This window comes from Delphinus delphis, chromosome 9 (assembly GCF_949987515.2).
Source record: "Delphinus delphis chromosome 9, mDelDel1.2, whole genome shotgun sequence".
Lineage (NCBI taxonomy): Eukaryota > Metazoa > Chordata > Mammalia > Artiodactyla > Delphinidae > Delphinus > Delphinus delphis.
The window spans coordinates 79,686,506-79,712,923 of NC_082691.1; positions in this window are offsets into that span (position 1 = coordinate 79,686,506).

A 26,418-nucleotide genomic window follows, 5' to 3' on the forward strand; every position below is an offset into this window, starting at 1 on the left:
TTACATACATTATCCCATTTATTTTTAGTTCCATTGTACAGATAAAGAACCTGAGACTTAGGGAATCCTCTTTCCTACAGAAGGAACAACTAATAGAACAAGGACGCAACACACTGAATCCTCTCTACTTCCAAATAGTAGCTTTACTATTACAATTTGTTTGATTATAAATCAGTATATTAAATGTATGATGTTTATTAAACTGATACTTAAAATAAGAATTTAATTCCTAGGCACATAAAAGTATAATTTATATACAGCAGCTTTATTGCCCTTCCTTTTCTTGCCAAGGAAAGGTATCTTTTCAGCTTCCTTTATTAATTAGTTAAAATTGCTTGATGTGATAGCTTATTATTCTCTTCCTATTAAAAAATGGTTATCAGAGATTCTCCAAGCCTTGGAAATCCCACTGGAAAACATCTAATAATTTGTAGAATAATACATACAGTGTTTTCTCTATAAAGATGAAAATGGTTAAGGGGCATAAATTAAAGAAATATCCAAAACAACAAAGAGAATGTTTAAGGATTTCATTAGTTAAACATACATTGGTTAAGAAACTAACATTGTTAACATTATGCAGGGTATATTTAGAAGAACAAGATACAGTCTCTGACCTTTAGAAGATTACAGTTTAAAGAATGACAGATGAGAAAAACACTAAAAAAACCCAGAAAATAAATATTGGTATTGCAATCTGATGATCGGTCTAATAACCTGGGAGATAATGGTTATACAGAGAAAAAGTAGCTTATTCAAGATAGAGTAAGAGAAGGCTTCCAGGATGCTTGACATATGTTTTGAAGAATGATTCATAGCTGTTTGGGTGAGGGCACTATAGACCAGAGGAACCACATTTGCAAAGGTATGAAATTGTTTGCCACATTTGGAGAACTGCAAGTAAACTTAGCATGCCCGAAATAAAGGCTACATGTGAAGATGGGGAAGATGAGGCTAGAGAACAGAGTCAAATTCAGCCTTGAGCAGAAGGACAGTGGGCAGGTGTCCATGGCCTTGTACGCCATGCTTTGGAATTTAAACTATGTCCTGAAGAAAATGGGTATACACATAAAGGTTTAAGTAAGGTACAACATAAGGTGACCTATAACTCTGAAGAGTCAATCTGGAGCAATGTAAGGGCAGTGAAACCAGATGCAAGATACCAATGAGATTACTAAGGAAATCTGGGAGAGAAACAATGAGGGCTTGAATTTAAGATGAGGACAAGGGGTGGGAGTGGGGGAAGAGAGCTTAAGAGGTGGACAAAGGAATTAATAGAACATATATGAGGAGCTAAAGAAGAGGGTCAAGGGTAGAATATGATTCCCAGGATAGGGTAACTTGACTGGGAATAGAAGAAATATGAACTTCTAGAGGACATGTAGCTATAGAGAAACATCAAGTTATGAGGAGCTTATCAGAGTGCTCCTAGACCCATTTGGAAATGCAAACCTGTTAACTCACATCTGGATAAAGGAATCATCAGCATATTGGTGGCAGTTGAAGCTACAGACAGATATGGATAATGAGGTCCATAAAGCATGTTTCAGACTGAGAAAAGGGCCAATGATGTGTCTCTGAGGAACCCTCCCTTCCTCTTCTCCAAAAAGAGATGGTTTGAAGAAAAGGGATGTGAAAGGAAAACCCGATCATTAAACATTAACTGTGCCCTAATAATTATTAATTAACATTTTCAACTTTGTGCTTATACTAATGTTCTTGCCAAATTTCTACCTTAAATATTACCTTTTCAGGTAATTATAACTTCAGTTGATGCTCTGGGATAATTGAGTAAATGATGCCCAACATAAGACTATGATTGGTCTGTACCATTTCAAAAATACATAAAATACACTTGAATTTATTCAGTGATTCATTTTTATTTTCGTCAAGGTGAGCATAAAAACAAATTGAAGTTATACTGCTTTTTAATGAAACACCTCTAATGCTAGGGAAAGTTGGATGCACAATAATAAAATAGAATATAAAATGTGTTTTGGCAATGATATTTAAGGAAACAGGTGTGTGACCTGAATAGCTATAGGTGGTCTGTTTGCTTGTTGAGAATTGATTTGTGCATTTGACCGGAAAGCAAGGTATTAACTCTTTCAAGTCACAGATGAAATCATTCTTTCATTGAACAGACATTTTTGGGGGCACCCACTCTAGGCTATGCACTATTCTGAGTAGATAAAAACAGTAGAATTTAGTCGCTGAGGGGACGTATATGAAACAAACACGAGCAAAATAAGAAGTTATGGTAATATATGCTCTTGTGGTCATAGAGAAAAATATTCACAAAATATCCCTTAAGTGTTTTGGGAGTCTATTATTTTTTGTAGTTATAGCTAAAATTACATAAAAACAGACAGAGGAATCTTTTTCAGGTCAAAGGGAAGGACTAGTTTTGCAAATATGTATGAGAAAAATGTCAACTCACAAGCCCAGCTAATAAAATGGTATGCATTTGCAAAAGTAAGATAAAAACCAATTTTTTGAAACTTTAAGATGAGTATTTATATCTTATGAGGCAATAATCCTCCTGGCAACCTTATTTAAATCCCTCTCCTTACTTTGCTCAGCTTTTTCTTTTTCGCCTCTCAAGTTAGAATTTGAATCCTAGAAAGAATCATTCTGTGACCCCACCTTTTACAGATAAAGGGTAAAAATATATGCAGATGATCAGCACAAATTGACCAGAAAAATGAGTAATCCACACTGATACCCACACAAGATACAGTCAAAGGTTTGTTGTGAAGATTAAATAATGTATTCAAGTACTAAAAGATTGTCTGGTATAGAGTAAATTCTCAGTAAATGCCAAGTATTTTATTGTTATTGTAATTGTTTTATTATGTAGCTCATTTTTAACTGTAGAACTATAGAAATAAATTGTAGATAAACTAGTAAATGGTTCAATGCATTTATTTATTGATTTTTACATAGCTTATAATTTGTGTTTCTAAATTGTTTGCCTTGAAACAGCCAGCCTAAAAGAACTCCCAAATACGTTAAGGTGTTTTATTAAAATCTTAAGGATTTCATAATTTTTATAAGATGGTTTGAGCCCACAATACGAAGCTACTTTCCTTCTGTTCCTATTCAATCTGTCAGCATTCATCAATGATTGATTACCGTTCCATTTTTCAATTTCCATTTTTTAAGAAATTTGGAGAAGGTAACGGAAATGAGTTTGTTGTAAAGTACAGGGAGTAAAGAAAGGTAAAAGCATACTGTGACCTTTGAGCCTAAAATTTCATGAGAAAAGTCTTGCCTTAATTCAAGATGTACAATATATGTGATGATAATTATGGTCTCCTAGAGAAGGAGGTACTTAACCTGCAAGAACTTGTTTGTGTTTTAAATGGTAATAGAGACACAAACTGCGCTTTTTGTGGGAATGGATTAAAATCTACTAATTATGTTCATAAATGGATAAAGCAGTAAATGGAGTTTTTTCCCTCTAGCTTTCACAGTTGTTTTGCACTTTTATTGACTTTGTTGTTTAACACATGTTCTGCCAGTCAGTAACACTTATTGAGTGCCTAGTCTATATTAAGCACTATACTAGGACACTGTAAAGAGAGCATTGCATTGGTTGACCAGGAATTCAACCAACGTCTCAAGAGATGAGAATTCTACTCCTATTAAAAAAACAAAACAAAAAGCTAGACCATTTCAACAATAATGCTCAAGAAAATTAAACTGAAATAGAAAAGTAAACTGAAATTAAATTGAACTAGAGTTTTTATCAGAGAAAATTATAAGGGATAGTCAAATGATATTAAGTGGGGAAAATGAAGATATGTCTTTATTAATTATTTACTATTACCCTGGTCTGTAACAGTGATTAACACACTTGTTCTCAGGGCCTAGTTACCCTCTTAAAACTTAGTAAGGACCCCAAAGTTCTCTTGGTTATGTGGGTTATATTTATTAGTATTTCTAATATTAGAAAGATAAAACTAAGGAAATTTAGAAATGACTATTAATTCTTTTAATAATAACCTATTATATAACATGTTATATATGTTTATGAAAAAAACACTATTTCCAAAAGAAAAAGTTGAGTGGGAAGAGTTGTACTATTTTACACTATACAAATCTCTTTAATGTCTGGCTTAGTAGAATTCACGTGCTTCTGCATTCTCATATCTGCTTCTACTTCAGTTTGTTGCAATACATTGTTTAGTTTGAAACAGATAAAGAAAATCCAACCTCATATAGATATGTGGTTGAAAAAGGAAGGAGTATTTTAATAGCCTTTCACATAATTATGGATATTCTTCTTTGATATTAAACCAAAACTCAATGAGTGGTAGTTTCTTTAAGGTTAGTTGCAATGTGAAATCTATAAACACATCAGTAAATTTTTCTTACTCCGTGATTTTAAAAAATCCATTAGTCTGTCTTGAACTTTGAATGGATCTTTTACTGATGCATGATTTCATAATGTCACTCATTGGTCATTTGGAAAACACTGGTTCATTGGGTAATGTAGATTGTCCAAAAGTTGACACATTTTATTTTATTATGTAGTATCCAACAAATTACATTTGTCAATAATTTCATCAAAAAAGTCATTAAGTACTGGAACACTATCGTTTACTTTGGCAGATAACGTTTTACAAAATTCTCATTTTCACCTGGAAGCTTGAATTTATCACTGGCACAACAAAACTGTCAGTTGTTTTCCTTAAAGTGACAAGCTCACTTCACTCACATTTGAGAAAATGTCTGCCAAACATCTGAGTAACTATAATTTGTCAAGTTGCTCTCTCAAGTAAAAATGGCGTTCTATGCAAAAGCAGATAGTTCAGCTTGCAGCTCAGTTCTCCAGACAATCATTGTACTTCGTTATGCAGAAGTGTTTTATGTATACTTCCCATTTCACTTCACATTATTTTTTAAATGTGTACCCAAGGGTTGAGATTTTTAAAAATAATATTTTTTACTGCTTAATCAGAAATATTCATAAGTGAATCTGGCTTATTTTTTTCTGTGAGTGTGTGCCTGCAAACACAATGATTATTAAGTGATTTTGGTGCCATTGCCTTGATTCATGCTAAAGCTCCAGCATGAATCCACCATTGTTACTGCACCATCTATGCAATATCAACAGAGTGAAAAAGACAAAGAGATCCTAGTATTCCTATAAAAATAGTTTCAACCTCACAGACCTCCCTGATAGGGTCTCAGGGAACACCCCCAACCAGGGGTTTGAGGACCATATTTTGAGAATCCCTAGTTTTCAAGGTTAGGTCTCTAATTTTACCATTGCATCACTAATTCTTTTTTTTTTTTTTTCACTTGGTAACTTGTTTATGTCTCTCTGGGTGTCATTCCCGGCACATGGGGCCGTGGTCTCTGGAACCTTCACTGGCCATCCTTTCCTTGTTTCTCCCCTGGGCACCAGAACCGCATAGGTAGATACATCCACCTGTCCCCCACATCTGTAGACGCCTCCTGCCTCTTGTGCTATTTGGCCAAACTCTGAGGCTCCCCCAGAGCCTTCATCTATGGGTCTGTCCTGGTGGGGCCTTCCTCCCTGGGGTACTAGTGCAGGGGATTGGGCCACAGGCCCTCACTGATGATCTCAGCAATCCTGTTAGACCCTGGGCAGTTGTGGTCACACAACCAGTTGAGGAAGTTAAGGCTGGTGGTGTCCTGCCTGCGGCTGGGGGCACCTTGTTCATAATCCCAGAACCACTGAACTGGAGTGGAACGAGACGCCCTATATCCAGCGATGCTAAGGTGATACTCCTTAATGATCACGTCGTTCCAGAAGTAGGAGTTGTTCCGAAAGAAAAACATCAACTTGCAGCGGTGCCTGGGATGGCCCAGTTCCTGCACCTCCAAACTGATCATGTAGCTAAGCATGTCTTCATCTTGGTCACTGATCATGGCCGACATCTGGGGTTGGTTCACGATGGCTCTGGCCCAGAAGCCAGGGATGCCCCAGATGATGGCCCTTCTTCCATCCAAGTGAGGCTTCCGCGTCTGACCCATCATGCACTTGAGCCAAGTGTAGGCCCTGCTGGCTTGGGCATTCAGAGGGCTCAGCTCTAACTACAGGGCCGCCAGCGCCTCCGGCAGGGGCCGGGCTGTCATGGGTCCCGGGTCCCGGCCCTGGCTCTTCCTGCCCCTGCTCCTGGGGCTCCTCCACCTGCACCTCCTCCTGCTATTCCTCCGCCCCCGCCTCCACCCCCTGCATGATGTCTTCCACCAATAGCCCCAACTCCTCCCCGATCCCCGCCACCTCTCCCTCCTCCAGGGCCGCGCCTTGCCGCACGACCCTCACCCTGAAAATGGTGGCCTCCTCGCCCGACCCACCAGCTAGTGCCCGCACGGCACCCACCTCCCCCACTGCATCTGGGGACCCGCAGGCCCCTGCTTCCTGAGGACACCCTCCCACACGCAGGATGACCCGGGGTCCCCGGGGCGGCGCCACGTGGCCCTGGCCCTGAGCTGGGGCAGCTGCAAAGGAGCGGGAGGTGGGAGCACAGCACGTGGTCCGCAGAGTAGCCCAGCGACTAGAGCCCCCCTGCGCCTCCTCAGACTTCGGGGTGGGGGCGGGGTGCCGATTGGGGCGGGGCTAATTCATCATTTTACTTTCCTCCCAATTTAAGGACAAAGTAAGTATTACACTACGTACAGCAGCTATATCCATCCCATGGATCGTATTACAGTTAAAGGTATAGGTGGTGGAAATATTTTCATTACCGTTTTAAATGATCAGATATCTAAATTTTTCATGAATTTTTATGGAATCTGCTCTTACAACTTAAAGCATTTTATTAAATTAGCGAGAGTGTTCTAGGGTATCAATAAAATAATTTTTACATTATGATAATTCTGCATTTGATAACACGAAAAATTAAGTTAACATCTAATATAGTGTCTTGGATCTGCATTTAAACATAATGCTACTATTATAAATCTATTAAATTTCCCTGGATTTCTTATTAAGCTATAAAATACCTATCCACATCTCAGAAGTAAACATAAAAATATGTATATGGTATGCTTAGAGTTTTTCAACTTTATGTTGTATTTTTTCTATTAATATGGACATCCAGGAATAACTTAATTTTATTAAATCAGTTACAAGTTTACATTTGAAACAAAATTTAGAAATTTAGAGTCGTCTACATGACATAGAAAACTATTCATAATAGGACATTATTAGAACCTGTAGTATTCTGTGAGGATAAAGCCAAAAATTCTATATTGTTTGTAGTCAATGTCATATTTTTACATCTCACTGTAAATAACATGAAAATAAAATCTGTATAAAATAAACTAATAACCTCTTTATTTACACTGGTCTTTTAATATAATTTAGTTGTGGAAGAACATGAGTTAAAGCCAAATAGGAGTGTGTGTGTGTGTGTGTGTGTGTGTGTGTGTAAAAATTATGGATTGCTTCTACCACAAGAAGACCTTGCATTTTTGTGATAAAGCTCCTGGCTTTTACTTGTCAATATCACATCCTACGGAAATAAATGTTAAAATAAGGAGAATACTATTTAAAATCATAGAGCATGGATGAGCTCCAGGGAGTCCAGAAGCCCCTAAAATTATGTGCAAAATGTATTGTATCTATGGACTTTTTAAAAAAGAGAGGTTCCAAAGCTTTTATCATGGAGTTCAGGACCCTAAAAAGTTAAGAACTACTGAATCTGTGCTTTGGTTAGAAGTGGGATAATTCTACACCATATAAACTGGGTAAATCATGTAGAGCCTCAGGTCTATATATGATAACTAAAGTGAGCTAAGCATGAAGGATATGAACCATACCCATGTAACTACACCTTAATAATTAATTGCGGAGTTTTGTTCATCCATTTTTCTATAATCACCTTAAATTGCTTATGTGTTTTATATTAAAATAATAAGAAGGATTATTAAGAAGTGTTTATTCAAAAATATCTGTATCTGGGCTTCCCTGGTGGCGCAGTGGTTGAGAGTCCGCCTACCGATGCAGGGGAAACGGGTTCGTGCCCCGGTCCGGGAAGATCCCACATGCCGCGGAGCGGCTGGGCCCGTGAGCCATGGCCGCTGAGCCTGCGCGTATGGAGTCTGAGCTCCGCAATGGAAGAGGCCACAACACTGAGAGGCCCGCGTACCAGAGGAAAAAAAAAAAAAAAAAATCTGTATCTAAAATCAGAACAAAATAATGGGCATAAATCACTTATGAAAACATTTAAATTCTAGATAAATATGAGGAGACTTGATTACCAGTTCTATAGTATCAGCAGATAGTTAAATAGGTTTATTATCATACCTAAATTTCTCATCACTCTCTATAAAGTGTGGTTCATGTCTTATAAGAACACTTCTTTGCAAGGTGATAATCGGTGATGTCCCAGAGTCATTTAGAGACTGACAGTATTCTGAGCTACATGTCTTATTTCACAAAGTTATGAATTTGTATTGTAATAACTATTGTTTGTCTTCTTCAAATTCTTAATTTTGAAGGGAAAAAAGAATTACAAATCTCTTTATTTACCTTGCCATCACAAACACACACATTCATACATGCATGCACACATACACATTCAAGTTATTCAATATTGCAACATTTTTCCTTGTTACAGTAAAATATTCTCCTCCTACATTTTTTTTTTTTACTGATAAAGCTTTTCTATTCCCAAACTCAAAAAGATTTTTATATTTATATATTTTACAGATATAGAAATATCCATAAGATGGTGCTGTATCTTTAATTTAATTTGGTCAGATACTTGAACGCTAAAATATATCTATTACACATGTGGTTAAAAGACTAGGTTAGAGTTTAATCTCTAAAAAGTCTTATGCTGTAAAGATGTCAGTATAAGTATAATCAGAATCTTTGCATAACTTATTTTTCATATATCACAGATTATTAAAGCATCTTTGCCCCAGATTTAGTTGCCAACTATAGGTGAAAAAAATAATTGAAATTCTCATTTCAACTGACATTTTCTGAATAATAGCCACTTTGCACATACCACATATGACAAATGAAGCAGTTGAATTATATACAGTATCCATTTATACCAAGGTCAATAATAGTCTTTAAAAGTCCTGTGAAACATCCAATTTGATGGAAATTAGAAATGACATTGCATGTAAGCACTTCCTTTCAAATGCTAAAGAACTGTAGAGGAATTAACTCAATAATTTTCTCTAGTAAGTTTATTTACCTAGTAAGGGAAAAGTAATTTAAGACATGCTAATTATATAATTTATTTCTGATTCAGGGAGATACAGTTAGGAGAAGTAATATTTCATATCCCATTTAATTATCACTTATAAACAGATTTAATAGAGTGCTTAAAATTGGTTATAGGATCTTTTATTTTTAAGATGAACAATCTTATGCCAAAGGAATAGAAGCCATTGCAGTGGAGGTGACAAGGTGACAAGGGAAAATGTGTTCATGAAAGGAAATATTTGGAGTCGTGAAGGTTGATAATACCAACATATGGGTGTGTCCAAGACAAGAACCAAATCCTCATCACATAACCACATGAAAATATCAAATAAAAAGTTTACTGCTGGGCTTCCCTGGTGACACAGTGGTTGAGAGTCCGCCTGCTGATGCAGGGGACACGGGTTCGTGCCCTGGTCCGGGAGGATCCCACATGCCGCGGAGTGGCTGCGCCCGTGAGCAATGGCCACTGAGCCTGCGCGTCTGGAGCCTGAGCTCCGCAATAGGAGAGGCCACAACAGTGAGAAGCTCGTGTACCGCAAAAAAAAAAAAAAAAAAAATTTACTGCTATGATTTGGGGACATATTTAATTTTATAGATTTGCTTTCCTAGCAATGGCTCATAATTTTCTCTTCCTTTGAACAGTGTCATCTTCTGAATTACACCATCATTACATCTCTCTCTTTTTAAATATTTATTTATTTGGTTGTGCCGGGTCTTAGTTGAGGTTCATGGGCTCCTTAGTTGCGCCTTGCGGGCTCCTTAGATGCAACTTGCCGGCTTCTTAGTTGTGGTATGTGAACTCTTAGTCGCGGCATGCATGTGGGATCTAGTTCCATGACCAGGGATCAAGCCTGGGCCCCTTGCACTGGGAGCACAGAGTCTTAACCACTGTGCCACCAGGAAAGTCCCAATCATTACATCTCTTAATCCAAGCTGATGCTGTAATTTTGCTGAAAACTTTGACTAGATTAGTAGTCATTATGAAGTAGTGATAAACAGAATCCTATATAACATTATATTGCAAAATAGCAAAACCTAGTTAGTGACCAGTTATTAAGAACTTATACATTTAGGCTAAAATTTTCTGTCAACAAAATATCAAAACATACTGCTATCTTAAAAAGTTATAAAATAACTCTAAGAAATATGTGATACCAGATTTGTGGGGACATTTTCACCTTCTCAAAAATTTCCCAGAATTTAACTTTCTTAATTTTCCTTAATATATATATTTTTCTCATACTGAAATAGAAACTCTAAATAATATTGGGGTTTATATAAATAAAAGACAGCAAAACTTAAATCTGTGTGATTTAAAATTAAGAAACTAAAATCAAGTAATGCTGTTGAAAACCATTTTCATTAAGATAATCTATCAGCCTTTCAATGAAATATTTTTCCATTCACTTGACCATAGTGTTGGTTATACGATACATAATAAACGTTTATGTTGAAGGCACCTTCCCACAGACTGCTTTCTATGACAATGTTGTTTTGTATTTAGTGGGGAGAAAATAGTATTATGATGTAAAAGAAATAGCTAATGATTATTAAAAAGATTGAGAAGATAAATATTAATTATAAGTTTTGCCTGCACATTCATTTTGAAAATAGGACCAACTGCACCTCTTGGTAAAATAGTACCTGATCAAGTGCTTCAGAAGAAATCAAAGAGAGGATAGAAGTCTCTATTTGGAGAGACTAAAGGTACCACAGGGCAGGGGCTATATGCAGGAAATCTTTTGATATTAAAAGACCATGAAGAATGCTAAGAAGGCAGTAATGGGCAGGGTTCTATTATGAAAATCCCCACAGCTTAATTAATGGGTATCTATTAAGAATTCACTCTGAGCCAGGCACTCTGATAAGAAGAGGAGGTAGAATGATGAGCAAAAAAGACACCATTTCTCCCGCATGGGACATGAAGTATAGGATGAAGATAGACACTAATACAAAAACCATACACATAAATATATAATTACATACTGAAATGATTTCTTAAAGTAGAAGCGCTGGGTACAATGAGACCATATGACCAGGCAGTATGACCTAGATGGCAGAGGGATGGGGGAAACAGGTGGCGCTTGAGCAGAGACCTTGAGGATAAGTGTGAGTTAGAAAGAGTCTTTCGTTACATGCCTCGGATTTGCTTCAAAGTTATCTGGGGTGGAGGTAAGGTGGGTGGTGCCATAGATGAAATATGATTAGACACGTATTATTAATATGAATATGTTTGATAATTTCAAAAAGAAATACTTGGGCTTCCCTGGTGGCGCAGTGGTTGAGAGTCCGCCTGCCGATGCAGGGGACACAGGTTCGTGCCCCGGTCCGGGAAGATCCCACATGCCGCGGAGCGGCTGGGCCCGTGAGCCATGGCCGCTGAGCCTGCGTGTCCGGAGCCTGTGCTCCGCAACGGGAGAGGCCACAACAGTAAGAGCCCCGCGTATCGCAAAAAAAAAAAAAAAAAAAAAAAAAATACTTTATATATTTATAGGTAATAAATATATATATTTATTATATAGTATTTCAGGCAGAAGGGGGAACATATTTGAAGACCCTGAGGCAAGAAGGAATTTGCTTTGTTCTAAACCCTGGGAAGAAGGCCAGGGTGGCCGGAACGGAGAGAACTGAAGCCAGACAGAAAAGAGCTCTGTAGTCCATCCCAAAGGTGTTGGCCTTTATCCTAAGAGCAATGATGGGTGTTAGGCACCAGAGTTATAGTCATATATTTTATTTTTTACAATAAAAATCAGCCAGGTTGAGATTAGAAAATGGCAAGATAGTTGAGGGCGATGGAAATGTCAGAAAGAAAGTGACTGGAAAGAAATATAGGCGGTACAAATGAAATAACTTGAACAAATAGATATTAGGCAAAAATGAGAGGAAGATGTTAAGAAGGTCTCCCAAATTTTGGAGTTTGTGCAACACTGGGCTTAAGAAATTCTTTTAATTGAATTTTTTTTTTTGAATTTTACATTTCAAAAATAACATTTTTGTCTTGGTATCATTCTTATACCATGAAATCTTGAGCATTTCAATCCCTTTTGTCTCTTTTAAAAGATTTAAGTCCCTACTAGAGTGCTAAATTCTTCCTATTTAATTTCTATTTCATCTGGAGTGTGGGGACGATAAAATTAGATAAACTTTTGTGAGTAGGGTAAAACCAGCTTTAATACCCTGGATCCTGTCAAGGAATCTAGGATATCAGTTATATTTGTATTTCTGATGTTTATTTCCCTCCTTTTATCTTCTGGCATCTCCAAGTCAAGAATTGCAAACATATGGTCTTTGCACAGATACAATGGATTTACAATAAATAAAACAAAGAAATCATTATGATGAAAATCTGCAGCAAAAATAATGAGAAGATTGAACTTTTCCCTCCTTTCTTTCAGTACTAGGGTTAGTCTATAACTCTTAATATAACAATGACACTGATAGATGTAATTACATTCCTAACACATGTGAACAGGAGGCCAGAACTGGTTCAGGATTAGGAGTAGCTATTAAAGGATTTTAGCGGGGACAGAAAGTCTCCACCCAAAATCTTCACTGAAGAATATCTGTCACAGGATGAAGCACTCACTACAATGAAATATACTTAAGTAAAATTTACTGCTTCCAGACTGTTAGTTTCACATTGGTGATGCAATACTGTCCAAATGTTCCCATTTAATATTTTAACAGGAAAGTTTAGAGCTGATGTAACCCTTATCTACACCACCAAAATTTTTTTCAGGTTATCATGGGAGAAGTTTTGGGATAAAAAGGCAACCTGTGCTATAATAAAAAGTAGAACAACCTATATAACACCTCTAATCCTTTAATGTCTCTGCGATTTGATGTGAGGAACAAACTTGCCCCCTAACCTGAACCCAAACTAACCATAACCTTGACCAGAATCCTAAATGAATTAAATGCAAAATGTATTAAAAGGGAGACATCTTATTTGGCTATATCTTGCTTTATGGTAAGCAGAGAAGGAAAAAGGACAAATGAACATTTTCTTCCTATCATAGTGACCTAACTTTGGAATTCACAAGCTCATTTGGTTGTTTTCTGAATTATCTGTATTTTATAAATAAAACTTAATTTTTTAAACTGCAGAACAAATATTAAATTCAAATATTTTCCCACTAACGAAACACTCCTTGGGGCAGAAAGTATCCTGTTAGAAGACTGCAGCAACATTCTCATTAGTGTTAGGATTTGCAGAACATCAGTCTGGTACCATTAGTTGGGTAGTAGAGATAAGAAACGAACATCCTCCGTATATTCCATATCAGTCTACTGCTGTAAGAGGAAGGGACTTCCTTGACATTTTTTCCTACTCTTGTCAAGAATAGAAATTAATTACTTTCCTAATGATAAATATGCTTTGTGCTTTTGTTATTTATGAACTAAGAATACTGTTTGAAAATAATTCACTTCAATTTATTTTAACAAATATGTACTTAGCACCTATGACACACCAGGCACTGAGATACAGCAGGAAACAAAATAGACTTAAAGGAAAAACTAGAATTTCCATAACACTTTCAACATTTTAAAGAGCTTTGACAGCTAGTACTTTATTTTTCACAATAGTCTTTTAAGGAAAGTACAGAGAGATTAAACAATTTGCCAAGGTTTAGTTCTTCAATTGATGAAATATTCTCTTAATTCCAAACCCATTACTTTCTCCTGAGTTATAGACCTTTCCTTCATCCTCCAACTGATTATCTTTACCTAGACATTTGAAAAGAACTCATTATTTCCTGTACAAGTAGCACTATGATACAGACTCTGTACCCATATTGTCAGAGTTCAAATTCTTTCTGCCATTTAATTAGGTGGCTGAATAACAAACCACCATAAAACTCAGTGGAATAATCAACAATCAACTATTCTCTCTCACCATCTGTGGGTTGCCTGATCCACGCTGGGCTGTGCTCCAAATTACAGGTTGGTTCCAAGTCCATTCCACCTGTCTTTCATCCTCTTTGGACCAGTAGGCTATCCTAGGGCATGTTCATCTCATAGTGATGGCAGAGGCGTAAGAGGAGAAGCCCTCCACACATGCATATTTCAAGCCTCTGCTTGTGTTATACCTGTTAGCATCCAATTGGCTAAAGAGAATCACATGGCCAGGCCCAAAGTCTAAGTAAAGAGACAAGGAAGTACACTCTGTCCACCATGAGCCCAAAGCCAGTCACATGACCAAACCAAGGATCAGTGGGATGGAGAAGTGATAGTAAGGGAGGGTGAATATTTTTGAACAGTAATCTACCACGGAGACCTTAACATTTCTTGCCTTAATTTCTCTCTTTGTAAATCTTTCCTAAGGTTGCTGTGAGAATTCAATAAAGCACTTAGGATGCTTAGCAAAGGGCGAGTGCTAGGAAACACAGACACTGCTATTTCTATATGGCTCTTTTCATTTAATGGAATCCCACCTCCAGGCCTCTTACAGCTATCCCATTTCCTCTCGTATCCATTCCTTTTCTTCAAGGAAGCACATTTGTTTAGCCCAAGGCAAATAGTTTGCACTTAGGTGCAGCTAGCTTTAGTAACCATAAACCATAGAGTATTCATAAATGAATACTCTATAGGGAAGATCTCTATACAGGTTTCCCTTCTTTATTTAAGGCACACCTCATCACTGAGCTTTCTGATCCAGATGAGATTGCTAACATCCAAAATCCAGATTAATGAGGTAAATAATTTTCTAAATTTTCTGTGATGAATGTTTCTTTTTCAAAAGAACGCGAAAGGAATTATAATAAAGATAACCTAATTCAAGCTATGCCACCTCTGTGAAGTTTTCTGTAACTCTTTCCTCTTTCCTCTGGGATTGTCAATATTTTTTTCTTAACCTTTATTACAGCAGTGACTGGATCCTATGTGACATGCTTTTATTCCTAGTTCCCAAAATGAAATCTTCTAGAAAATGGTTTCTTATTCTTGTCTCTTTCCTAACACAGTGCATGACACAGGCAAATGATCCATAATTTTCACTAGATAGAACTGGGGAGAAGCCAGCAATGGAACCTAGCAAAAGATCATTGATTTCACTTCTGACCCCCTTTCAAAAGTGATATTCACTAAAAGATACAGTCTGCTGTTTATAAACTATACCTCAGTAAAGTTGATTTTTGAAAAAAAGATTCCCAAAAGACAAAGGATAAATGCCCTATGGAGTATCAACCATTTACTGGCAGATAATGATACTTATTATAAAATGGGCATAAAATAATATTGCTGAATACTTTAAAAATGAGCTTTGGCTAGTACTAGAAAATCAGCATTGGACAGAATAGGTAAGGTAGCACAAAAATAATCTTTTCAACAAATGGTGCTAGAATAACTGGATACCCATACAAAAAATAAATATCAACCATCATCTCATGTCATACACAGACATTAACTCACATTGATGGTAGACCTAAGAGAGAAGCTAAAATCTATAAAATCTCTAGAAGGAAAAATAGGAGGAAATCTTTCTGACCTTGAGTTATGCAAAGATTTCTTAGATTAGATGCAAAAAAAAAAAGTAAATCATAAAAGAAAAAAATGATAAATAGGTTTTTACTAAAATTAAAACCATTTTTTTCCATAAAAAGACACTATTAAGAAAGTGAGAAGGCAAGCTTCAGATTGGAAAAAAATTTAGCAAAAACACACATATCTGGCAAAGGACTTGTTCCCAGAGTATATAATGAACTTGTACAACTCATTAATAAGAAGTCAAATAACCCAACATAAAGATAGGCAAGAGATTTGAACAGATACTTCACAGAGGAAGATATACAAATGGCAAGTGAACACATGAAAAGATGCTCTACATCATTAGCCATTAAGGAAAATGCAGATTAAAACCCCAGTGAGATAGTATTATATACCCATTTGAATTAAAGTTAAAAAGACTAACAATACCAGTGCTTGGTGAGGATGATGGAACTCATGGAGCTTACACTTCATTGGAATGTAAAATGGTGTAACCACTTTGAAAAATTATTTGGCCGTTTCTAATACAGTTAGACATATAATTACCATATGACCCAGCAATTCCACTCCTAAGTATTTTGTTACCCTAGAAGAATGAGAAGCTATGTCCACCCAAAGATTTGTATATGAATGCTCAGATCAGCATTATTCACGAAGTTAAAACCTGGAAGCTATCCAAACGTTCATCAGCAGGTGAATGGATTTTTTAAAAAGTGGTAAATTGGGCTTCCCTGGTGGCGCAGTGGTTGAGAGTCTGCCTGCCGATGCAGGGGACACGGGTTCGTGACCCGGTCCGGGAAGATCCCACATGCCGCGGAGCGGCTGAGCCTGCGCGTCCGGAGCCTGTGCTCCGCAACGGGGGAGGCTGCAACAGTGAGAGGCCTGCGTACCGCAAAAAAAAAAAAAAAAAAAAAAAAAAAAAGTGGTAAATTGATATAGTTGAATACTGCTCAGTAATAAAAAGGAATGAACTGCTGATACATGCAACATGGATCAACCTCAAAAATATGATGAGTGAATGAAGCCCGACACAAAAAGTACACATCATTCTATTTCATTAAAATTTTAGAAATTGCAAACTAATCTATCAGTACAAAAGACAGATCAATGGTTGCCTGGAGCCAGGAGCAGAGAGAGAAATGAATTGTATGGGGCCATGGGGAATATTTGGAGGGTTATGAAAGCAATCCATATCTTGATTTGTAGCAGTAGTTTCTCAGGTATATATATATATGTCAAAACTCAAAAATTTTATAGTTAGTAGGTAGTTCATTGTTTGTAAATTATATCTCCATAAAGTTGATTTTAAAAATAAAAGTTTTCCAAAAGGCATGGGATGAAGTGACCTATAGAGAATTAACATTTTATTAGCAGATAATTTATTGCAAAATAGAAAAAAAGTAATACTGCTGAACACTTGAAAAAAATTCTTTCGTGCTTAAAAAAACATCACAGAAGATGGAGGGTCACAGAATCAAATATAAAATTTTTTCTCTCCTACTTTCTGAGTCTATGAATTCTTCCTCCTGCCTCATCTCTACTCCCCACTTTTAGCCGAACAGATGGACGTTGCTTTCCCTTCTTCTTTCCCTCTCTCTCCTTATCCCCCTCTTCTTCCCATGTTGAAAAAAGATCTATTATTTGTGTGATTAATGCTAATCACACAAAAGCGTTAATTTGGGGGAGGAGTGAGAATTTTCGAGTGTAAAAATAAAATACTAGCGGTAGTACATGTACTCCCATTAAAGCAATTGGAAGTACTCATACACAAAAAAAATGAATTAAATATTTCACATGCAGTCTCCAGAATTCAGGGAAAGTACTCCCAAGTCAGGGTACAGTATTCAGTGCCTACCAAAGCTCATGCAATTCAGACCTAATTTAGTGCATCTCTGAGGAGACAGTTGCTGGTTTTTAGTCGCTATCCCCTCACAATTGACACACTTGAATCTGCAAGTTGATCTTACATTTGCTTTTTCTTTCCTAAATATGACATTTACAAAGAACAGAGTTTATGGGTCCATTTCCAAAGTAAACTCAATTTTTCTGTAGTCCAACCAAAAGTCCCAGTTAAACTTTTTTTTTTAACAGGACAGTCTCTATAAGTTCCAACTAATTTAATTTTTTCAACCTGATTTCAGAGGGCTAATGCTAAAGAGCTATAAACATAGTCAAGTGAGATTCTTTGGAATTCTAATGGGATCTGCATATCTGGGGATTATCTTTTTACCTAGAAGCATTGCCATTTATATTTCCTCTGGCAAACATACACCTACACATATCTCCATCACACTCACAAATTTTCAAGAGCTGGAACTGGGAAGAAAAAATTAAAGTTAGTGGAACAATACTAAATAATCAGCATTTTTTGTTAAAGATCAATTTTCTAAATCTTTCACAATCCTGACCTATCCACAATGATATATCATGCATGGAAATATGGGGAAGTTTGCAGTATTTTGAATATACAGCAAAATACTATTAACGTTTTTTTCCCTATCACTGCCAACTCTTTATTTGAATTTTAGAGTTTGTGTAATCATATAACCACTTGCTAATACCCTGAAAATAGACACCAGGGAATTCAAATGATGGGTTGAAGACCGACTGGAAATATAAAACTTGCTTTCCTGCAAACAGACAGCCTGTGAACAACAAAAGTACAATCCTGGCATGAATGCTTCTTGTTGATAATGTTAATTTTCAGCTGTAAAATGACCTGGAATTTTTCCAAAGCTAACAAGTCCATAGCCTTCCTTCCCATAATAAAATTCCATTATTATTGGAAATGTAATATCTAATCACACTGGAAGTAAAAAATTTGAGGAGCTAATAATAACAACAGTAATAATAACAGCTGAAGTTACACCCAGAAGCATTGCCATCTACATAAAGGTGAAAATGTGTGTTATAAGCCAGCATTTTACTAAGACCTTGATATACATTTTCTCACTGAATTTGTACAAACCCCCATGAAGTAGTTTCTCTTATTATATCAACATCGCAGCTGCAGAAATTGAGACTTGGAGATGTTAAGTAACTTCTTCAAGGTTGTTCAGCTAGTAAACAGCTGAGCTGGATTTTGAATGTAAATAGTCTACTCCAGAACACAGTCTCTTAGCCACGATGAACTGCAAATAGTTGCAATTTACAGAGGAGGTGAAAGGTAACTGTCTCTAATCTTTAAATAGAATGACAGAAACTAGGTACATTCCTTAGAAGACATAAATGTAATCAGCGGTACAAGAAACATATTGATTGCACCTGTGGCAGCTTTTGTGGCAGGCATTGAGGCCCAAAATTCTATAAGGTTGAGAGTCTACTGTCAAAGAGAGCACAGATTAGTGAAGGAGGCAGCTATATAAAAAATTAAATAAAAGAAAATTGGTAAATGCAATGTCAGTAGAGGTATGAAGAGAGCACTAGGGGAGCACAGAGGAGGGGAAGGCTGAGTGGCTTTAGGGGAATCCATACAGCCTTCCCAGAAGAGGTAATATCTGAACTCAGCATTCATCAGTGAATGATTTTCATGGCAAATAATATTTAAGATGTGAACAGACACCCGTGAAACAAGAAATAAAACAGAGGCAAAAGATTACTAGTAAGCAGAGCCTTTGGTTCTAATATCAAACCCATGGTTCAGTGGCAGAGCAACTAAGTAAATTCTTAGTAGTCTGGAATTTGTTAATGTTTTCCCCTAAAGCTTATTTCTGGAGAGTAAATTAACTAAGAACTGGTGAACAAATAATAAGAAAAAAAATCCCACTAAGGTAAAAGAAAAGGAGTATAGTCATTCTTCGGTATCTGTGGGGGATTAGTTCAAGGACAACTAATGATACCAAAATCCATACATGCTCAAGTCCCTTACATAAAATGGTGTAGTATTTGCATATAACCTGTGTATACTTTAAATCATCTCTAGGTTACTTGTAATAGCTACTACAATGTAAGTGCTATGTAAATAACTATAAATACTACTTAAATGCTATGGAAACAGTTGCTGAGGGTGGCAAATTCAAATTTTGATTTTTGGAATTTCCTGGAAGTTTTTCCCCCGAATATTTTCAATCCACATTTGGTTGAATTTGCAGATGTGAAGCCCACGATACGAAGGCTGACTGTAGCATTTACAAGGATTAGAAATCAAATACATTTTGAAAGGATAGTGATTTGAAGATCAAAGACAAAAAAATGATGAGTCTGACTCGAAAATACACATTAATTCTGCATTATTTTTCCTCTAGTATATATTAATTTCAAATATTATTTTGTATTATTCAAATGGTAAGAATTTCAGAATATTTAACATGACATACAATGTGTACCATCTCTATTCATTTAAAAAGTAGTATAAATTTCATAATGTATTCATTTTAATTTAATTTTTATTTGTCATATTTTTAAATTTAGACAAAATTGTCTCAGGTCAGAATCATCTGTTTTATCTCTCTCAGCCCCTTGCTTCCTATGAATGACATTTCTGAATGGTAATCCTCTGTTAGCCATACACAAATATAAAAGATGAAGGACTTGTGAAAATCACTGGGTACATCTCTTGGCGTTGTACCACATTCAAGCTTTACCTACATTAGCAAAAGAAAGCATGAGAAATAAACCTAATGTTTTCAGTAGTTAATCTGGAACAAAAGAAAAAGGAAAATTAGTGCAAACAAGTGGAAGATTTTCCTAAGAGAATGGTCTTTAAGAAGTTTTGAATCTTTCGGTACAGTCTCCAACCCCGCTATGGTAGGATTGTGATTGAACAGGAGACCCCTCAAGACTTTATGGCTAAAAGTCTTTCTGGCTAAAATACAGTATTTTATGAAGCCAACCAAACTGGATCAAGGGCACTCTGATAGGAGAATGAACAAGAAGCTCTTTGGATATGTATACTCAATTAACACACAAGTATCTCAAAATTCAGTTCAAACTGGCTTAAACAGTAAGAAAATGTATAGGTTTATGTGACTGTGAGTCCAGAGGCCAACAGACTTTAGGTCTGTTTAATTCAGTAATGCTAGTTCTGTTTCTTCAGCTTCCTGTCTTGTGCCTTCCTCTAAGTATTGGGGTTTTCCTTAGGCTGCTCCCCGCATGGTAGCAAAAATGCTATAGCACATCACCTCTCTCCATACCATGGAAAGGTAGAAAGGATTCAGGGGGACATCTTAAAATATCAAAGACCTCTTTTCCCCAGAAGCCTTCAGCAGATCTCTCCCAATTAGCCAGAATTTGTTTACATACCCATTTGTGACTGAATCTTGTAGCCAGAGACGTGCCATGTGCTGATTGGCTTAGGCCTGGATCCCTGAACCAATCACTGGAATTCATCTTTATTGTTTTCTTTTATTGAAGTATAATTGACTTATAATATTATATTAGTTTCAGGTGTACAACATAGTGATTAGATGTTTTTATACATTACAATTCACCTGCATTCTTAGACCAATCAGGCCAACTCTTGGAGCTGGGGGAAAAGTCGGTTTCTCCTGAGGTACCTGAGCTGTGAGAAGGAATAGTCATATGATCAAAGATGAACTTCTATTAGGAAGGGAGAAAAAGGGCCAGACGGTAGGGACAAGCAACCATCATCAACTACAAAACCATCAATATAACAAACTAAATATTTAGTGACATTTTGAGGAAATTGGTGGAAAAACTAACTCCCAAGAAGGGAAAGTGTAGGTATAGTCAACAGAGAGCTCTGAATGGCTCCCTCTCTGCACAGTATAGCAATGAAAAGGAATCATAATTAATAATATTATTAATTGCGTGGTAAGAAGGATCTTCTGTTTCTTCTATATCTATGAACTTGCAGGCTCAAATTAAAATTCTTTTGAACACTAAAACTGGTTGCCATATTTATATTTTCTCCCATTGTTTTTTTTCCACAATAATACACTATATATAAAAACTCTCTCTCTCTCTCTCTCTCTCTCTCTCTCTCTCTCTCTCTCTCTCTATATATATATATATATATATATATTCATGATGGATGGATGGACATACTGTACATTATTATGACAAAAACCATAATAATCACACATATACATATTTAACCCTTATAGAGATTACTACCTTGCCCAAGGTCACATAGCTAGTTGAACAGCAGAGCTGGGATAAAATCCAAGCCATTAGGCTTCGGAGATGGTATTCTTATTCTAGATTATACCTACTGCCTCATGGAATACTTTCCTCCTCACTTTGAGGGCTACTCTTTTTTCTTTCTGCCCACTCTTTCCTTTCCTCTTACTTCTGGGTTTATTCTGATGCCTTTATTACTCTCCTCTTGCTGTGAGCTCCCTGAAGATCTCCTGACCATGGGACAGTTTTCCACTAGTTTTGTGTCATTCAAGGTCTCTTCCCCATCTATTTGATTCTATTACAAGCTCCTATAACTGTTCTTCCATATTAATTTTTGATCTCCTATTTTGGGGAGTTTATTACAAGTGTTATTTCCTTGTATTTTCTAAACCAGAGCATAAGAGTTAATGCATGGAATTACTTTCCCTCTTAGCTTTATATTAACATATTGCTTTCAAGATCATGCTATTTGCTACATTATTATTTTTAATAACATTTAATAGGCAACTGCTTCCTTCTCTGTAATAGTCTTAAGTATTTTAATGTACCATTATTTTTCTCATTATAATTTGTTTTCATTTTCTTTCTTATATTATTTTTAAATATGTAGTTCATTAACATTTTCCCAATATATTTCCTAATTGTATTCCACTTCAAATCATGATGTCCAAAGTTCTTAGGCATTTTTCAAATGAAATAAAGTAGAACTATTGACTGCAACAGGGAGGAACCAATAATATGTTCATTAGACTTCTATTTATATTTATACCATAAAAGCTAATCATTCTTATTATTTTATTTCAGAATAGGGTATCCTCATTAAAGTCCCTAGTTTTCCTAAGGAAATATTACATTTGAATTTCCACATATTTTCACAAAGGATACAGGTTTGGTCAAAGCTGTAATGTAATCATATAGAGATCCTGGCTTATCGTGTTACCACTTTTCAGTGTGTATTTAGTCAGAGACTAGCCTTGCCGCAGCCTGAATGGTGTTTCTGTTCATATTAGGAGAAAACCTTCTCTTCCTCAAGACAAGTACAGCCACCCGACAGACAACTATGGTGATAAACACACAAGTCCAGAGCAATTGTTAATGTGAATGACACTCCCTGGTGCTGGGCATGACCAAGCAGAGGCCCCGGCCTCGAGAGAGACACCATCAGTGCTCCTGTTTATTTCAGTGAACTTTTTCTGGCTGTACTCGGCCAGCCTGGAAAAGAACTGAGGTAATCAGACATGATTATTTGAATTCTTTGTGACTGAGAATCAGGTTTACTAAGACAAGAGAGGAAAATAATTTTTATTTTAGTTTTCATGGCACGTCAGGTTCTACTGAGTGCTAGTGAATCTTGCTATTTGTCAGAATCTTGCTGTTTATCGGTTTAAATCCAATTTCTCCTCCTGTCTTGATGTCTGAATATAGCATTTCAACACCCTCTAAAACAATATGAAATGAAATGACATTTTAACTGCCAACTATAATTACCTATTTAAATCACAAAATTTTATTATACTTTTTTTTGAAGAAATCACATTTCTTATGATATAATAATGTAAATATCTTATGTTACCAGAAAGAATGATGTTCTCTGTATATAATTTGCTTGATTAGCACTGAAAAAGGTAAGAAAAGAGAGATAATTAAGGCCATTATTACAAGTTCTTACACTTGAAGAATAACTAAAAATCGGTTGGGCTTGTTTGGAAGTGGAGGTGGGGATATGAAATTTTATAGTGAAGCAAAAAGCTGGCTTAGTAACCAACTATGTGTAACATAGGATGAAATAGGACATTTTTGAACAAGTGAAAAACAATATTAGTAAGGCTTTAAAAAAAAACTGTAGGTAGAAAACTTCAGACATTGATCTCAATCCTAAGAGGAGTACAAAATATTATGGGGAATTCAGAAAATTAATGATAAATCATATTGTGTGTATATGCATGTATATGTCTATATATGTGTGCATGTGATATATGTATTGATAGTTAGGTTCAGAAGTACTATTTAAGTTGTACTTGAAATATATAATTGAGTTCTTAATATTTATTCTCCTTCATTCTCTCTGCCTAATTTCCATTAAAAAATATTAGGAAGATTTTGAAAAAAGTCTATGAATTAATTATTCTTGCCATTATCAAATGCCCATTTTTTTCTACATTTGTTGTTCTTCACTTTTGATGAGTATGACAGACAATGATTATATGTTTTATACACTTTGAGACTGAAGTTGGGATAAGGCTTTCAGATTAGTATCCTACTCATCTAATACTCTTTTTCTTACAAAACATGGGAACTAGGGATGAGATTAAAATGTAACTAGGTGCTATGTTCATAAATATTTTTAGTTTTTGGATGATATTGAGGTGAATAATTGAATATTCATCTTTTGAATAATAAAATTTAGTCAAGGGCATACCATCAAAATGTATCATAATCAAAATTCAAGCTAACATCAAAATCAGGGACTCAAAAACTAAAAGGTTTCTTAGAAAACAATGATTGAAAAACTGGAGAGTAAGGTTATCTAGAATCAAAATTAAGTACCTCAAACTTCAAGTGAACATAAATCTCAGTGATTATATATCTTAAGCAATTTACAGATGTCCAGCCTGGGTATAGCCTGGTGAAATATATCCATAGTGTTAGATTATACATAGTCCAGAGAAAAGCTGATGTACTTAAGATGAGCTGCTCTGAGAAAATGTGCTGGCATATTAAGAGGCTGGATGACAAAACGAGCATGGGAAGAGTAGATAGAAATGAGAGCTTGTTATTGGAACTTCAAGCAAAGGAACAGGGATCCAGATATGTTATCTAGGTAAAAGGTCAACTCCAGATAATCAATGGTATTTTGAAATTTCCCAGAAAATTGTTTCTATTTCAATGCTTCCTAAGAATATAAATATTCAACAATAATTTTCAAGAACTAAAAATATTTCCAGAGATACCTACAATATAATCTCTATAAATCACAGAGTATCAGGTTCTCCAAATGGTGGAGTTGTTGACTTAAAGAACAAAAATGTAATCTCTACACTGTTGTATATGGGAAGCAGTGAACCCTCATGCTAAGGTCAAAATAAAGAGGCCTGCTTGGTGTCCTCCATCAGCTAGACAGCTGTATGTGAGAGATGTTAGGATAGGGACACTGTAACATAATGTTGTTGTTGTTTTCTTAATTCCTGAATTGAATACCTGTTTCTTTCTGCTTTGATGAATTCAATTGGCTATCACAGAAACAAATTTGAAGCCTTCCTAATAGGTACCTCTTTTAAGTCAAGAGCAATACCTGAACAGACAACATTTATTTTAACATTTAGCAATTTTTGCTAGGGAGACAATTTTTTCCAATCTAATATCTGCTTCTTTCTGAAGAAATTTTGCACGTCTAAAGGAATTCACTAGGGAAGACCTGCTGGCTGTTTGTTAAGAGTCCTCACAGAATAGCATTAATCTTGGCAATTCATCAGGAATTTGAGGTTGGGTCTCAGATTTACAAATCTAAAATCTTGATAGCGTATTAAGAATGGACTCTTCTTTGAGAGAGTGCTGACAATAATCAAACTCATAGAGACTGAAGTGTATAATCAAATCCTTATTATTTTATAATTATAAGAATAATCTTGCAAATCAACATTCTTGCACCTATTTAAGGCATTAAACTCAGACTTTTTAGGGAAAACCATTTATAATCAAGAATTTGGAATGAGCATGGAATCAGAGCAAAGGGATTTGTGTCAGAAAAATATAATTAGAAACAAAATCCTCCCAACTCAGTAAACCTCACCACAAAGATAGAAGAGAAAGAAACCAATTTTACTATTGAATAAGCATTAATCAACAATGTGATGCACATCACAGACAATCTGCTAAAGAGAATGCAAATACAAAAAAAATCCTCACCGTTTTATATAGCCAAGCAGGTAAAATCCATTACATACTTGTTCTCAAGATGTACAGTGACAAGTTCTTAAGAAGTAAAATAACTTAGCACCATTTGTCACACATAGTTCATCCTCAGTTCACCTGGTAATTGGGGTGACCGGCAGTGTTAGCTAATTGGCCTTATCCAGAAGAAAAATAACCTTATGTCTTCTTACATCTTTATGGCAGGAAGTAGTTATGCAACTTGGAGTGGGGCTCCCACTGAAGTTAGGCCACGATTCTCCCACAGAAACTGGGAGATAGGGTGATGTCTTCCTTGATTAGTACGTTTCCAAGAGATGGTCCCCAGGTCCTTGAGAAAGACATTCTTGAGTCTTTAAGCTGGTAAGAGGCTAATTTAACTTCTGAAAAGACTTATGTAGGGAGTGGGGGGCGTGGCCAAGATGGTGAAGCAAGAAGACCCTGAGCTCACCTCTTCCCATGGGTACAACAAAATTGCAACCATTTACAGAGCAACTATCCATGATAGCAATCTGAAGACTAACAGAAAGGATCTTCCACAGCTAAAGATATAAAGAAGGGACCACCACGAGATGGAGTAGGAGGGGTGAAGACATAGTACATCAAGACCCATACCACCAGGTAGCTGATCTATAAACAGGAGAATAATTACAATTATAGAGGTTCTCCCCAAGGAGTAAAGGAATCCAAGTCCCACATTGGGTTCTGCAGCAGGAATTTGAGCCCCCAGAGCATTTGGC